Below are 6000 nucleotides of genomic sequence, written 5' to 3'. Positions count from 1 at the left end.
CGGAGCGTCTTTTTTTCCCGTATTGCTCTAAGCTACACCACAAACTTTCCCAAAGAAACCGTAGAGGCGGGAATTTTTCCCTTTCTCCGGCTCTCAAAACGCACAAAGTCTCGCTTTCTGCAGCGACTTCAAGGGTTTTCTGAGGCATCGCTTTCAAAACCGACTCCCTTCCGTTGTATCCTATCTGTTTCTTTTTCGTCTATCCGTCTATATTATTTTCCTCCTACAGAAACAAGACAGCGGTTTTACAGAGGTTCAAATTTGTAACTTTTTTGGCAGGGAGTTCCCTTTTTCCTTTGTTTTTTGAGGGGGGAACTGTTTAGGTTTTCACCATCTTTTAGGGCAGGTTTTCTACATTTCAGAGGTAGCCTGTTTTATCACAGGAGCTTGTAAACATTTTTGTGTTTTCACACTAAACCGGTGCACAAGGTATTAAATTATATGTCTCCGGCTAATACAACATACTTAAGATTTTTTTTGATGGGCAAGTCTGTTTGGGGAAGTAGATCTTCGGTTTGTCTTTATTGTACAGAACTGAGGGAGCAATCATACCAACCTTACAAATGTGTATGGGACTGCTTAAAACCAAGATGCTTTAGTTTTATGTATGGTTCAATTAGACAGAGTGTCATAAAAATGTAATGTGATTGAAAGGAATTTGTTCTTTGTTTGTCCTTAAAGATTTTTAAATGTGCAGTTTTTGGGGAATTCCAAAAAGTACAAATAAATACAGTAGAGTCTCACTTATCCAACATAAACGGGCCGGGTGAATGTTGGATAAGCGAATATGTTGGATAATAAGGAGGCATTAAGGAAAAGCCTATTAAACATAAAATTAGGTTATGATTTTACAAATTAAGCACCAAAGCATGTTATACAACAAATTTGACAGAAAAAGTAGTTCAATACGCAGTAATGCTACGTAGTAATTACTGTATTGACAAATTTAGCACCAAAGTATCACAATGTATTGAAAACATTGACTACAAAAATGCGTTGGATAATCCAGAACGTTGAATAAGCGAGTGTTGGATAAGTGAGATTCTACTGTAACAAGAATTAATATAGTAAACCATGTAGTGTCCAAGCGAATGAAAGCAAACTGTATAGGCATGAGTCCTCCCATTCTGTTAAAGAGCTTTTACCAGTATTAATCAGGCTATGGGGCCAGCACTTTAGGTGGAAGAAGTCTTCTAACATGGGTTGACCATAGTAAAGTTTATGAGCAAATATTCAAACTATTCCAGTAACTATGAACTTACTGGGTAACTGTCAGGCTCATTCCCATCTGTACTATGGCAATGATAGCCCATTTTATATGATTTTATTTCACCACATTCTATTGTAAATAGGTGAATTATCTGCAGACAAATGAGTACATATTCAGTTGGGGATATGTTATATACCAGTGGTTTCAATACATCTGTTCCAAGTATGACTTGGTTTGGCTCTCATTAGCTACTCAGAGAAAGATATTTTATATGCATATGTGAGAGAGAGACAGAGGCATTCATTGCGCACAGTGGCTACACTGAAATATTTTATCTTGCCATCCATCCATCCCTTTATTTATATCCCACCTTTCTCTCAGTCTGAAATTCAGGGGCTTTTAACCTCCAATGTATTTACTAGAATTTGACTGAGGCACACTTTTTTAAAACTTCACTTTCTTAAGGAGTCATTGGATTGGATGACTATATTTAACCTACATCTTTCTGGATTTTCAACGATTACAGTATTTATAATTCCTGGATAGTATTTATGCTGCTTGCATATATGGTTGAAGGATACCACAACATCTAGCGGACTGCAGGCTCTTTGAACCTATTCTGCATCCTGTATATCAACCATTCAGTCACTTTTATTAAGGATTGAATTAAGGCAAACCAGAAAAAAGATGTTTGAGTTTAAAATCTCAGGGTCTTATTCAATGGCTTGTTTCGTATGTCATAAGGGTTCCTTGGCATTACTTCATCAGATGAGGTTTTCTTTTGCCTCCTTCTGAGGCTGAGAGAGTGTGACTTGCGCAGGGTCACCCATTGGGTTTCTACAACCAAGTGGGGATTCAAAGTCTGGCTTGTAGTCCTAGTTGAGCACTCAAACCATGCTGGCTCTCAGTTCTTGCACCTTCATATATACTGTGATGCAGTTTATTTGCAGATTTGATCCTTTTTTCTCCCCAGTAGTGGGGGAGAGAAATCTCACTGTAAAGAGAATTGCCTCACTGATACCTTCCCTTTTCATTCATTTGGGTAATCTGCAGAAAGAGTAGAAATGGAGAGGCATTAAACTATTACTACTTGAAAATACAGTACTGCCAACAGAATTTAAAAGGGAACCAGGCATGTGTCATGTTAGCTTGAATGATCAACTTAGTGTTAAAATAATGACTTGGATTTTTCAGCTTGTTTCTTATTTCAACTTTGAAGATGATCTTATTTTTTTACTAGTTTTGTTTCTGGTATGAGTTTGGTACAGAAAGGAAGAAAACCAAAGAACTCAGGCCAGATAGATAATAGTGAGTTGGCTCAAATTTCTACCATGGGTTAATTGAGCCATGAGTCTTAGTTGAAACCTGATCTACAACTTTATTGCAGGTCAGTAATTTTTCCCCTTAGGTAATCATGTTTTCCCCTTGTAATCATGCTGGAAAGTGTTACAAAGGTAAGTCTCTGAGTAGATCCCTAATCATATTGATTTTCTACTTTGTTAATTTGTAAGTAATCATTTTAACATCAGCATTCACTAATAAAGCAATTTTGGAGACAAGCTGGCAAAACTGTATTGAAGCAAGTCACGTTCTCTCAGTCTCAGAAGAGGGCAAATGTGAACTATCTCTGAACAAATTTTGCCAAGCAAGCCTCATGATAGCCTTGCATTAAGCTCTCCAAAAGTCAGGAATGATGTGAAGTCACACAACAACAACATATACAAACTATACACTTTAGCATAATACAATCTATAAGATGAACATTTTTAATTTTTAATGTCAGATTTGCTCATTTAGGTTTTGCTCTTTTCTTTTCCCAAAAGCTTCTAAGAATATTTAAAACAGACATAAATGGTATCCCCCAAATATGTTTACACCCTTAACATCTTATTATTTATATTTCTTTCTTCAATTATTTTTAAAAATGAGCAGGCATTTTCTATGTATTTGATGGGTTTGGGACACATTATCAAAAATTGGAAATAATTGAAACATCAAACTTCTGTATTATAAGCACAAATATTGTATGGTATAAGACAAAAAATGCACTATAAGACTATCCACAAGATGGTGCTACGTCAATTGAGAGCAAATGCAGCTTACGATAACAAAGTGTCATGCAAACATGACGAAAGAGCGGACAAGCCAATACAGGATTTGAGTATAATTCAAACGAGTTGAAAGCATGGGTCATTGAAAATTCTGCATTTACAGAATTTAAGTTTACAATAACAGAGAATTGTCACAAAATTACATGAGAAATTTTAAGTGAGGTTTGCAATTCTGTGCCTGGACAAAAACATGGGCAGAGATGACAATTTAAACATCTTACATACATAAAATTGTAATTTAAGATAGAATGTATAATTCTGTAAATCATTATTATAACATTTATTCTTCAAATGTTTTTATATACCCTAGTTACTATTATCTGTTAAAAGTTTATACATTTTTGGGGACACCCTGTACTGTAGCAGGCTGAAATATAACAAAGGTAAAGAATTCAAAATATACAATAGGAAAATACCTTTATAAAGACAATCTCAAGAGTCATTAAGGTATCTTTCAGATTTTTCAGGAAACTTCAGCTAGTGGTACGTTGAGCAAAATGAACAAAACAAAATCAGTAAAGCAAAAAGACAAAACAATGTTGAAGAATAAGATCAAGAAATTCATCCTTGTCCAATGTATAAACAAACGTCAGATGTTTATTTTACTTTTTAGTTTTCCACTTTAAAAAGCAGTGTATAAAATGTCATCTTTAAACTTAAACAATAACAATGAAAATCAATGATCAGTTACAATCTAAACAATTTTAAAGATCAGTTCCGTTTAAACATATATCTCCTTTCAATCTACTTAAAAGCAGTGACAGTGGGAAATTATTTCAGCTTTGAAAGTGTTTTCCATAATTTGGATCCAAAACAAAACTTTTAAAGCAGAAATATCAAGATATGGTGGCACAAAATCAACTGGCATTTACCATGACATGGGTCATTAAAAATGCGTTTAGCAGTGCTCAAATTGCTATTAAGTAATGACAAAGTTAATACTTTTTGAAGATCAGAATAAAAATCTTTTCTTTGGATTGGTTATGGAGAAAGTTTGGAAAAATGCCAAGTAATGATGTTGAACTGCTTCAGTACCAATGACTATCAGAAAAATTGTAAGGATTATCATAAGCTGGCACTCGTTTCTGGTTGGTACAATTTGTAAGGTTCTCTTATGAAGATCTGTGTTGAAGAATGGAGCTCCCAGTAAACAATAAGTAAACAGTAAACAATGAGCAATACTATCTCAGGGATCTGGTAGAATCATAATCATAATACATAGTCAGTGGCATATAATACTAAGAATTGTGAAGTGACATAAATGAAACCTGAAGTACTCTTGGGGATTACAACAGAACTATGAGTGATTACTGGAATTAGGTCAATAATTTCACACCTGGAAGCAAATTGACTCTTAAAGTGTTGTCATGTTGTTATTTTCATGGTATACCCATACATTTTTTTAAAAATCAGAAAACATTAGAATGGGAAAGGACACATACCACACTTAAATGAGATTGTGATACTCTGAATTGTTGCATCAGTACTGATTTGTTTGGTATTTAAGGTACCATCAATGCATCATTTTTTTAATTAGTTAAATTTGAAGTTGGCTTTGGAATTTTTTTTTAAAATTTAGGCTTCCATGTAATGATTTGCTTTGATCCCAGTTTAAAACCACATTGCGGTGTGTCTCAACCACTGGAAAGGTTAGTGTGTTTTGGCAGAGCCAGAGGAAAACCCTAGTATGTGATCTACAATACTCCTGATATACAACCCTGGATTGAGAAATCTGAATCTTCCAATACCTCTTTCCAAAAAAGGAGAGCTTGGGATAACAACTCAAATCCATAAGATGGCTATTTATAAAACATAGAAGACAAAAGGAAGTGACCACCAGTGGGCAATATGTGAGTTCAAATTTAACACTTGCAGGAAAAAGCAACAATATTTTCAGTAAGTATCTGATGAGGATGCTGAAAGAAAAGTTCATGTCAATATACATACAAACAAAAAGTAAACATAATAAAGACAGCAGAATAAACCAAGTAAGTTGAGTAGAGGGGAGATAAGGGGCAAAACTGTGTGACTTGAAGTTGTTTCCTACCCTAAGGCATTGTATCATGTTTATGTTTCTTGCCAAGATTTGCTCAGATGGAGTCCAAATTTCGATGGCAACTAAGGACTTAAACTCTGGTCTCCAGAATTGTAGTTTGATGCTGAAGTTGCTGCACCACTCTGGTTCTCAAAGGGGAAAGTTTTTTTAATGTGGTTAAAATCAGTATTTCCTATATATTTGTCATGGTGATGATAGACGGGAATCTCTCTGTCTCCTGCACATGTGATTGGAATGTGTGAACAGAATACATAAAACTTTAGTTTACATATAGAAACTTCCTGAAATAGACCCTGAACTGTTTGAATCCATAAGTGGGACTGCAGACCAAAATCTTAAAAACCCCCAGCAATTTGAAATTGCAAAATGTGTACTGACAAAGTTTAGCCTGGTAAATACCAGTGAAACCCATTCCAACGTGCAACTCAATCAGCAAACCATGGGTCTTTTCTCTTGTTCCCATTTCTCTCAGTTTTTTCCATTATTTCTTTCCTTCACTCTAGAACAGCGCAAAACTGTTTGCTGATGTTTACTATATTTTCTTTTATAGTGTAAGGTCTGAATGGCAAAATGTTTTCATGAATTTGATATTAAAACACATGTTAATATCCCTATTCAAGGTA

This window comes from Anolis carolinensis, chromosome 3, assembly GCF_035594765.1.
Source record: "Anolis carolinensis isolate JA03-04 chromosome 3, rAnoCar3.1.pri, whole genome shotgun sequence".
Taxonomy (NCBI): Eukaryota; Metazoa; Chordata; class Lepidosauria; order Squamata; family Dactyloidae; genus Anolis; species Anolis carolinensis.
Note: the sequence above shows the minus strand (reverse complement) of the source record.